Below are 11,490 nucleotides of genomic sequence, written 5' to 3' on the forward strand. Positions count from 1 at the left end.
GCTCACAGACGCACCGTGGCGCCTTCCAGACATCCCAGACTTGCTGACCCAAGGGCCCATTTTCCATCAGAGCTCCAGAGCCCTGAAGCTGACGGCATGGCCATTGAGACCTAGATATTAACAAGAGCGGGATTCTCCCCCGCGGTTATTGCCACCATGATCAGCGCCCGAAAGCCTGCTTCATCCCGCATTTACCACCGTACGTGGAAAATCTTACTTTCATGGTGCAGGGAAACTAACGTCCAGCCTATGCCTCTGGCCATCCCCAGAATTCTCGATTTTCTACAGTCTGGCTTGCAAGCGGGGTTGGCTCTCAGTTCCCTTTTAAAGGGCAGGTCTCGGCGCTCTCAATCTTCTACCAATGCCGCCTGGCTCAAAAACCACAAGTCAAGACCTTCCTCCAGGGCGTTTCCCATCTAGTTCCCCCGTACAAACGGCCGCTGGAATCATGGGACCTCAACCTCGTTCTGGACGGTCTCCAGAGGTCTCCCTTTGAACCCCTCAAAGAATCCTCCCTTGCTCTTCTGTCCTGGAAGGTAACATTCTTGGTGGCAATTACGTCCATCAGACGGGTTTCGGAGCTGGCAGCACTCTCTTGCCGCAAGCCTTTTCTGATCTTTCACCAGGACAAGGTAGTTCTGCGCCTCCTTCCGGATTTTCTTCCAAAGGTTCTTACCCCGTTTCATTTGAACGAGGACATTGTCCTGCCTTCCTTTTGTCCACACCCAGTTCATAGGGTGGAAAGGTCTCTGCATTCATTAGACCTCGTCAGAGCTCTCAGATATTACATATCCAGGACAGCCCCCTTTAGGAAAACGGACTCTTTGTTCGCCATTCCTGAGGGGCCTAAGAAGGGACAAACAGCTTCAAAGGCGACTCTGGCTCGCTGGATTCGCTCTGCGATCCAGGAAGTCTACCGCTTGCAACTCAAGCCCATTCCTAGTGGGCTGCGGGCTCATTCCACGTGAGCAGTTGGCGCTTCGTGGGCCATTCGGCATCAGGCTTCAGTGGAACAGGTGTGTAAGGCTGCGACCTTGTCTAGCCTACATACGTTTTCAAAGCATTACAGAGTCCATACCCAGGTTTCAGCTGAGGCAAATCTGGGTAGGAAAATTCTGCAAACGGCAGTAGAGCACCTCTCTCAGTAGGCACTCCAGACTGTCTGGGACTGGTTCCTAGTCCTTGGGTTGTGTTGTCTTCTTTTATGTTTCCCACCCATGGACTGCTTTAGGACGTCCCATGGTCCTGTATCCCCCAATGAGGCGTCAGAGAAAAACGGATTTTTGTGTACTCACCATAAAATCGTTTTCTCTTAGCCATCATTGGGGGACACAGCACCCACCCTGTTGCCCTGCGGGGCCTGGGTTCTCTCAGTACCTTATTTGGTTATGACTCTTCTTTTCTCATTTTCCTCTGTTGAGAAGTTTTTACTGTTTTTTTTTCCTACTGCTTGTGTACTAAAACTGAGGTTGCCTGTCCCGGCCAGGGGGTGTATACTGCAGGGGAGGAGCTATGCTTTTGCATCTACTTAGTGTCCTCCTATGGATAGGCCGCATAACACCCATGGTCCTGTGTCCCCCAATGATGGCTAAGAGAAAACGATTTTACGGTGAGTACACAAAAATCCGTTTATTGTTTACATATATCCACTTGGATTTATATTATATATATTATTGATTATTTGCACTATAGTCCAGCACTTTACTTAGTGCATGTGACTATTTATATTTATTCTATTTATATTTATTGTTATCATACACTGCATTTGTGCAATCCTGCGTTGTTCCTATATATATTTATTTACCTTTTGACATATATATATATTGCCCTGTCTATTAAATACAAATACATCTACATCTTCTAGAACATTCATGGTGGAACCATTTACACAATAATTTTTTGTGATATATTCTTGTGACCTTGTTAAATTACTCCTGTCCCCTGTCGTGCTACCTCTCCGTGCAAAATTGCACTTTTAATTATATATTTTTAATCATTCATCAATAAAACCTGTTTTTATTATGATCAATTGTGTATTGGCCATTTGTTTATAGGGTTACGTGTTTCTATGTATCTAAGATAGAGAGAGAGATATATCTAATATATAAAGCTGAATGTGTGTGTGTGTATGTATGTATGTATGTACCGTGTTTTTCCAAAAATAAGACCTCCCCCAAAAATAAGCCCTAGCAGGGATTTTCAGCATTTTCGGAGAAAGGCTTAAATATAAGCCCTCCCCCGAACATAAGCCCTAGTCGCGGATCAATAATGAAGTGTCCGTGCAGCTAAAAAAGTTACAGATACTGCAGGACACTTCATTATACACAGCGGCACCCGGCAATTACACGACACTGAGCGGCAGGACCTGTAGCTATCGCACACATCAGCTCACACACACACACACACACACACACAATCAGATCTCACACACACACCAGATCGCGCACACAGTCAGATCTCACACACACACACCAGATCTCACACACACACACCAGATCTCACACACAGTCAGATCGCACACATAATCAGATCGCACACACAAACATCGGATCACACGCAAACATCAAATCACACATGCGCACACACACACACACACACACATCGGATCATACACACATCGGATCGCATACACACTCACCTCATCCAGCGACACCGATCTCTTCTCGCCGGGAGAATCCTGAGAAGCAGTGCAGTGCAGCGCGACGAACAGGACCTGCGGCCGGACACGTGACTTGCTCTCATTCCCTGCTGCCGTAAGTGCTGGATGTGTGTGTGTGTTTGTGTGTGTGAGATCTGCTGTGTGTGTGAGATCTGCTGTGTGTGTGTGATCGGCTGTGTGTGTCTGCAATCGGCTGTGTTTTTCTGCGATCGGCTGTGTGTGTCTGCAATCGGCTGTGTTTTTCTGCGATCGGCTGTGTGTGTCTGCGTTCAGCTGTGTGTATCTGTGATCGGCTGTGTGTGCCTGTGATCGACTGTGTGTGCCTGTGATGGGCAGTGTGTATCTGTAATCGGCAGTGTGTATCTGTGATCGGCTGTGTGTGCCTGTGATGGGCAGTGTGTATCTGTGATGGGCAGTGTGTATCTGTGATGGGCAGTGTGTATCTGTGATGGGCAGTGTGTATCTGTGATGGGCAGTGTGTATCTGTGATGGGCAGTGTGTATCTGTGATGGGCAGTGTGTATCTGTGATCGGCAGTGTGTATCTGTGATCGGCAGTGTGTATCTGTGATCGGCTGTGTGTGCCTGTGATGGGCAGTGTGTAGGCTGTGTGCCTGTGATGGGCAGTGTGTATCTGTGATCGGCTGTGTGTGCCTGTGATCGGCTGTGTGTGCCTGTGATGGGCAGTGTGTATCTGTGATCGGCTGTGTGTGCCTGTGATGGGCAGTGTGTATCTGTAATCGGCAGTGTGTATCTGTGATCGGCTGTGTGTGCCTGTGATGGGCAGTGTGTATCTGTGATGGGCAGTGTGTATCTGTGATGGGCAGTGTGTATCTGTGATCGGCTGTGTGTGCCTGTGATCGGCTGTGTGTGCCTGTGATCGGCTGTGTGTGCCTGTGATGGGCAGTGTGTATCTGTGATCGGCTGTGTGTGCCTGTGATGGGCAGTGTGTATCTGTAATCGGCAGTGTGTATCTGTGATCGGCTGTGTGTGCCTGTGATGGGCAGTGTGTAGGCTGTGTGTGCCTGTGATGGGCTGTGTGTGCCTGTGATGGGCAGTGTGTATCTGTGATCGGCTGTGTGTGCCTGTGATGGGCAGTGTGTATCTGTGATCGGCTGTGTGTGCCTGTGATCGGCAGTGTGTATCTGTGATGGGCAGTGTGTATCTGTGATCGGCAGTGTGTATCTGTGATCGGCTGTGTGTGCCTGTGATGGGCAGTGTGTATCTGTGATCGGCTGTGTGTGCCTGTGATCGGCTGTGTGTGCCTGTGATGGGCAGTGTGTATCTGTGATCGGCTGTGTGTGCCTGTGATGGGCAGTGTGTATCTGTAATCGGCAGTGTGTATCTGTGATCGGCTGTGTGTGCCTGTGATGGGCAGTGTGTAGGCTGTGTGTGCCTGTGATGGGCAGTGTGTATCTGTGATGGGCAGTGTGTATCTGTGATCGGCTGTGTGTGCCTGTGATGGGCAGTGTGTATCTGTGATCGGCTGTGTGTGCCTGTGATCGGCTGTGTGTGCCTGTGATGGGCAGTGTGTATCTGTGATCGGCTGTGTGTGCCTGTGATCGGCTGTGTGTGCCTGTGATCGGCTGTGTGTGCCTGTGATGGGCAGTGTGTGCCTGTGATGGGCAGTGTGTATCTGTGATCGGCTGTGTGTGCCTGTGATCGGCTGTGTGTGCCTGTGATCGGCTGTGTGTGCCTGTGATGGGCAGTGTGTATCTGTGATCGGCTGTGTGTGCCTGTGATCGGCTGTGTGTATCTGTGATCGTCTGTGTGTGCCTGTGATCGGCTGTGTGTGCCTGTGATGGGCAGTGTGTATCTGTGATCGGCTGTGTGTGCCTGTGATCGGCTGTGTGTATCTGTGATCGTCTGTGTGTGCCTGTGATCGGCTGTGTGTGCCTGTGATGGGCAGTGTGTATCTGTGATCGGCTGTGTGTGCCTGTGATGGGCAGTGTGTATGTGATCGGCAGTGTGTATCTGTGATCGGCTGTGTGTGCCTGTGATGGGCAGTGTGTATCTGTGATCGGCTGTGTGTGCCTGCGATCGGATCTGTGTATCTGTGATCGGCAGTGTGTGCCTGTGATCGGCTGTGTGTGCCTGTGATGGGCAGTGTGTATCTGTGATCGGCTGTGTGTGCCTGTGATCGGCTGTGTGTGCCTGTGATGGGCAGTGTGTATCTGTGATCGGCTGTGTGTGCCTGTGATCGGCTGTGTGTATCTGTGATCGGCTGTGTGTGCCTGTGATGGGCAGTGTGTATCTGTGATCGGCTGTGTGTGCCTGTGATGGGCAGTGTGTATGTGATCGGCAGTGTGTATCTGTGATCGGCTGTGTGTGCCTGTGATGGGCAGTGTGTATCTGTGATCGGCTGTGTGTGCCTGTGATGGGCAGTGTGTATGTGATCGGCAGTGTGTATCTGTGATCGGCAGTGTGTGCCTGCGATCGGATGTGTGTATCTGCGATCGGCTGTGTGTATCTGTGATCGGCTGTGTGTGCCTGCGATCGGCTGTGTGTATCTGTGATCGGCTGTGTGTGCCTGCGATCTGCTGTGTGTGATCTGCTGTGTATATCTGCGATCTGCTGTGTGTGCCTGCGATCTGCTGTGTGTGCCTGCGATCGGCTGTGTGTGCCTGCGATCGGCTGTGTGTGATCTGCTGTGTATGCCTGCGATCTGCTGTGTATGCCTGCGATCTGCTGTGTATGCCTGCGATCTGCTGTGTGTGCCTGCGATCTGCTGTGTGTGCCTGCGATCTGCTGTGTGTGCCTGCGATCGGCTGTGTGTGCCTGCGATCGGCTGTGTGTGATCTGCTGTGTATATCTGCGATCTGCTGTGTGTGCCTGCGATCGGCTGTGTGTGCCTGCGATCTGCTGTGTGTGCCTGCGATGTGCTGTGTGTATCTGCGATCGGCTGTGTGTGCTTGCGATCGGCTGTGTGTGATCTGCTGTGTATATCTGCGATCGGCTGTGTGTGCCTGTGATCGGCTGTGTGTGCCTGTGATGGGCAGTGTGTATCTGTGATCGGCTGTGTGTGCCTGTGATCGGCTGTGTGTATCTGTGATCGGCTGTGTGTGCCTGTGATGGGCAGTGTGTATCTGTGATCGGCTGTGTGTGCCTGTGATGGGCAGTGTGTATGTGATCGGCAGTGTGTATCTGTGATCGGCTGTGTGTGCCTGTGATGGGCAGTGTGTATCTGTAATCGGCAGTGTGTATCTGTGATCGGCTGTGTGTGCCTGTGATGGGCTGTGTGTGCCTGTGATGGGCTGTGTGTGCCTGTGATGGGCAGTGTGTATCTGTGATCGGCTGTGTGTGCCTGTGATGGGCAGTGTGTATCTGTGATCGGCTGTGTGTGCCTGTGATCGGCTGTGTGTGCCTGTGATCGGCTGTGTGTGCCTGTGATCGGCTGTGTGTGCCTGTGATGGGCAGTGTGTATCTGTGATCGGCTGTGTGTGCCTGTGATGGGCAGTGTGTATCTGTAATCGGCAGTGTGTATCTGTGATCGGCTGTGTGTGCCTGTGATGGGCAGTGTGTAGGCTGTGTGTGCCTGTGATGGGCTGTGTGTGCCTGTGATGGGCAGTGTGTATCTGTGATCGGCTGTGTGTGCCTGTGATGGGCAGTGTGTATCTGTGATCGGCTGTGTGTGCCTGTGATGGGCAGTGTGTATCTGTGATCGGCTGTGTGTGCCTGTGATCGGCAGTGTGTATCTGTGATGGGCAGTGTGTATCTGTGATCGGCTGTGTGTGCCTGTGATGGGCAGTGTGTATCTGTGATCGGCTGTGTGTGCCTGTGATGGGCAGTGTGTATCTGTGATCGGCTGTGTGTGCCTGTGATCGGCAGTGTGTATCTGTGATGGGCAGTGTGTATCTGTGATCGGCTGTGTGTGCCTGTGATGGGCAGTGTGTATCTGTGATCGGCTGTGTGTGCCTGTGATCGGCAGTGTGTATCTGTGATGGGCAGTGTGTATCTGTGATCGGCAGTGTGTATCTGTGATCGGCTGTGTGTGCCTGTGATGGGCAGTGTGTATCTGTGATCGGCTGTGTGTGCCTGTGATCGGCTGTGTGTGCCTGTGATGGGCAGTGTGTATCTGTGATCGGCTGTGTGTGCCTGTGATGGGCAGTGTGTATCTGTAATCGGCAGTGTGTATCTGTGATCGGCTGTGTGTGCCTGTGATGGGCAGTGTGTAGGCTGTGTGTGCCTGTGATGGGCAGTGTGTATCTGTGATCGGCTGTGTGTGCCTGTGATCGGCTGTGTGTGCCTGTGATGGGCAGTGTGTATCTGTGATCGGCTGTGTGTGCCTGTGATCGGCTGTGTGTGCCTGTGATCGGCTGTGTGTGCCTGTGATCGGCTGTGTGTGCCTGTGATCGGCTGTGTGTATCTGTGATCGGCTGTGTGTGCCTGTGATGGGCAGTGTGTATCTGTGATCGGCTGTGTGTGCCTGTGATCGGCTGTGTGTGCCTGTGATCGGCTGTGTGTGCCTGTGATCGGCTGTGTGTGCCTGTGATGGGCAGTGTGTATCTGTGATCGGCTGTGTGTGCCTGTGATCGGCTGTGTGTGCCTGTGATCGGCTGTGTGTGCCTGTGATGGGCAGTGTGTATCTGTGATCGGCTGTGTGTGCCTGTGATCGGCTGTGTGTATCTGTGATCGTCTGTGTGTGCCTGTGATCGGCTGTGTGTGCCTGTGATGGGCAGTGTGTATCTGTGATCGGCTGTGTGTGCCTGTGATGGGCAGTGTGTATCTGTGATCGGCTGTGTGTGCCTGTGATCGGCTGTGTGTATCTGTGATCGTCTGTGTGTGCCTGTGATCGGCTGTGTGTGCCTGTGATGGGCAGTGTGTATCTGTGATCGGCTGTGTGTGCCTGTGATGGGCAGTGTGTATGTGATCGGCAGTGTGTATCTGTGATCGGCTGTGTGTGCCTGTGATGGGCAGTGTGTATCTGTGATCGGCTGTGTGTGCCTGCGATCGGATCTGTGTATCTGTGATCGGCAGTGTGTGCCTGTGATCGGCTGTGTGTGCCTGTGATGGGCAGTGTGTATCTGTGATCGGCTGTGTGTGCCTGTGATGGGCAGTGTGTATCTGTGATCGGCTGTGTGTGCCTGTGATCGGCTGTGTGTATCTGTGATCGGCTGTGTGTGCCTGTGATGGGCAGTGTGTATGTGATCGGCAGTGTGTATCTGTGATCGGCTGTGTGTGCCTGTGATGGGCAGTGTGTATCTGTGATCGGCTGTGTGTGCCTGTGATGGGCAGTGTGTATCTGTGATCGGCTGTGTGTGCCTGTGATCGGCTGTGTGTATCTGTGATCGTCTGTGTGTGCCTGTGATCGGCTGTGTGTGCCTGTGATGGGCAGTGTGTATCTGTGATCGGCTGTGTGTGCCTGTGATGGGCAGTGTGTATGTGATCGGCTGTGTGTATCTGTGATCGGCTGTGTGTGCCTGTGATGGGCAGTGTGTATCTGTGATCGGCTGTGTGTGCCTGTGATGGGCAGTGTGTATGTGATCGGCAGTGTGTATCTGTGATCGGCTGTGTGTGCCTGTGATGGGCAGTGTGTATCTGTGATCGGCTGTGTGTGCCTGTGATGGGCAGTGTGTATGTGATCGGCAGTGTGTATCTGTGATCGGCAGTGTGTGCCTGCGATCGGATGTGTGTATCTGCGATCGGCTGTGTGTATCTGTGATCGGCTGTGTGTGCCTGCGATCGGCTGTGTGTATCTGTGATCGGCTGTGTGTGCCTGCGATCTGCTGTGTGTGATCTGCTGTGTATATCTGCGATCTGCTGTGTGTGCCTGCGATCTGCTGTGTGTGCCTGCGATCGGCTGTGTGTGCCTGCGATCGGCTGTGTGTGATCTGCTGGGTATGCCTGCGATCTGCTGTGTATGCCTGCGATCTGCTGTGTGTGCCTGCGATCTGCTGTATGTGCCTGCGATCTGCTGTGTGTGCCTGCGATCTGCTGTGTGTGCCTGCGATCGGCTGTGTGTGCCTGCGATCGGCTGTGTGTGATCTGCTGTGTATATCTGCGATCTGCTGTGTGTGCCTGCGATCTGCTGTGTGTGCCTGCGATCTGCTGTGTGTGCCTGCGATGTGCTGTGTGTATCTGCGATCGGCTGTGTGTGCCTGCGATCGGCTGTGTGTGATCTGCTGTGTATATCTGCGATCTGCGGTGTGTGCCTGCGATCGGCTGTGTGTGCCTGTGATCGGCTGTGTGTGCCTGTGATGGGCAGTGTGTATCTGTGATCGGCTGTGTGTGCCTGTGATCGGCTGTGTGTATCTGTGATCGGCTGTGTGTGCCTGTGATGGGCAGTGTGTATCTGTGATCGGCTGTGTGTGCCTGTGATGGGCTGTGTGTGCCTGTAATGGGCAGTGTGTATCTGTGATCGGCTGTGTGTGCCTGTGATGGGCAGTGTGTATCTGTGATCGGCTGTGTGTGCCTGTGATGGGCAGTGTGTATCTGTGATCGGCTGTGTGTGCCTGTGATCGGCTGTGTGTGCCTGTGATGGGCAGTGTGTATCTGTGATCGGCTGTGTGTGCCTGTGATCGGCTGTGTGTGCCTGTGATCGGCAGTGTGTATCTGTGATCGGCTGTGTGTGCCTGTGATGGGCTGTGTGTGCCTGTGATGGGCAGTGTGTATCTGTGATCGGCTGTGTGTGCCTGTGATGGGCAGTGTGTATCTGTGATCGGCTGTGTGTGCCTGTGATCGGCTGTGTGTGCCTGTGATGGGCAGTGTGTATCTGTGATCGGCTGTGTGTGCCTGTGATCGGCTGTGTGTGCCTGTGATCGGCAGTGTGTATCTGTGATCGGCTGTGTGTGCCTGTGATCGGCTGTGTGTGCCTGTGATCGGCTGTGTGTGCCTGTGATGGGCAGTGTGTGCCTGTGATGGGCAGTGTGTGCCTGTGATGGGCAGTGTGTATCTGTGATCGGCTGTGTGTGCCTGTGATCGGCTGTGTGTGCCTGTGATCGGCTGTGTGTGCCTGTGATGGGCAGTGTGTATCTGTGATCGGCTGTGTGTGCCTGTGATGGGCAGTGTGTATCTGTGATCGGCTGTGTGTATCTGTGATCGGCTGTGTGTGCCTGTGATCGGCTGTGTGTATCTGTGATCGTCTGTGTGTGCCTGTGATCGGCTGTGTGTGCCTGTGATGGGCAGTGTGTATCTGTGATCGGCTGTGTGTGCCTGTGATGGGCAGTGTGTATGTGATCGGCAGTGTGTATCTGTGATCGGCTGTGTGTGCCTGTGATGGGCAGTGTGTATCTGTGATCGGCTGTGTGTGCCTGCGATCGGATCTGTGTATCTGTGATCGGCAGTGTGTGCCTGTGATCGGCTGTGTGTGCCTGTGATGGGCAGTGTGTGCCTGTGATCGGCTGTGTGTATCTGTGATCGGCTGTGTGTGCCTGTGATGGGCAGTGTGTATCTGTGATCGGCTGTGTGTGCCTGTGATGGGCAGTGTGTATGTGATCGGCAGTGTGTATCTGTGATCGGCTGTGTGTGCCTGTGATGGGCAGTGTGTATCTGTGATCGGCAGTGTGTGCCTGCGATCGGATGTGTGTATCTGCGATCGGCTGTGTGTATCTGTGATCGGCTGTGTGTGCCTGCGATCGGCTGTGTGTATCTGTGATCGGCTGTGTGTGCCTGCGATCTGCTGTGTGTGATCTGCTGTGTATATCTGCGATCTGCTGTGTGTGCCTGCGATCTGCTGTGTGTGCCTGCGATCGGCTGTGTGTGCCTGCGATCGGCTGTGTGTGATCTGCTGTGTATATCTGCGATCTGCTGTGTATGCCTGCGATCTGCTGTGTGTGCCTGCGATCTGCTGTGTGTGCCTGCGATCTGCTGTGTGTGCCTGCGATCTGCTGTGTGTGCCTGCGATCTGCTGTGTGTGCCTGCGATCTGCTGTGTGTGCCTGCGATCGGCTGTGTGTGCCTGCGATCGGCTGTGTGTGCCTGCGATCGGCTGTGTGTGATCTGCTGTGTATATCTGCGATCTGCTGTGTGTGCCTGCGATCGGCTGTGTGTGCCTGCGATCTGCTGTGTGTGCCTGCGATGTGCTGTGTGTGCCTGCGATCTGCTGTGTGTGATCTGCTGTGTATATCTGCGATCTGCTGTGTGTGCCTGCGATCTGCTGTGTGTGCCTGTGATCTGCTGTGTGTACCTGTGATCTGCTGTGTGTACCTGTGATCTGTGTGTATCTGTGATCGGATGTGTGTACCTGCGATCGGCTGTGTGTACCTGCGATCGGCTGTGTGTACCTGCGATCGGCTGTGTGTACCTGCGATCGGCTGTGTGTACCTGCGATCGGCTGTGTGTATCTGTGATCGGCTGTGTGTGCCTGCGATCTGCTGTGTGTGATCTGCTGTGTATATCTGTGATCTGCTGTGTGTATCTGCGATCTGCTGTGTGTGCCTGCGATCTGCTGTGTGTGCCTGTGATGGGCAGTGTGTATCTGTGATCGGCTGTGTGTGCCTGTGATGGGCAGTGTGTATCTGTGATCGGCTGTGTGTGCCTGTGATGGGCAGTGTGTGCCTGTGATGGGCAGTGTGTATCTGTGATCGGCTGTGTGTATCTGTGATCGGCTGTGTGTATCTGTGATCGGCTGTGTGTATCTGTGATCGGCTGTGTGTATCTGTGATCGGCTGTGTGTATCTGTGATCGGCTGTGTGTGCCTGTGATCGGCTGTGTGTGCCTGTGATGGGCAGTGTGTATCTGTGATCGGCTGTGTGTGCCTGTGATCGGCTGTGTGTGCCTGTGATGGGCAGTGTGTATCTGTGATCGGCTGTGTGTGCCTGTAATGGGCAGTGTGTATGTGATCAGCAGTGTGTATCTGTGATCGGCTGTGTGTGCCTGTGATGGGCAGTGTGTAT

The sequence above is a fragment of the Anomaloglossus baeobatrachus genome, chromosome 12 (assembly GCF_048569485.1).
Source record: "Anomaloglossus baeobatrachus isolate aAnoBae1 chromosome 12, aAnoBae1.hap1, whole genome shotgun sequence".
Lineage (NCBI taxonomy): Eukaryota > Metazoa > Chordata > Amphibia > Anura > Aromobatidae > Anomaloglossus > Anomaloglossus baeobatrachus.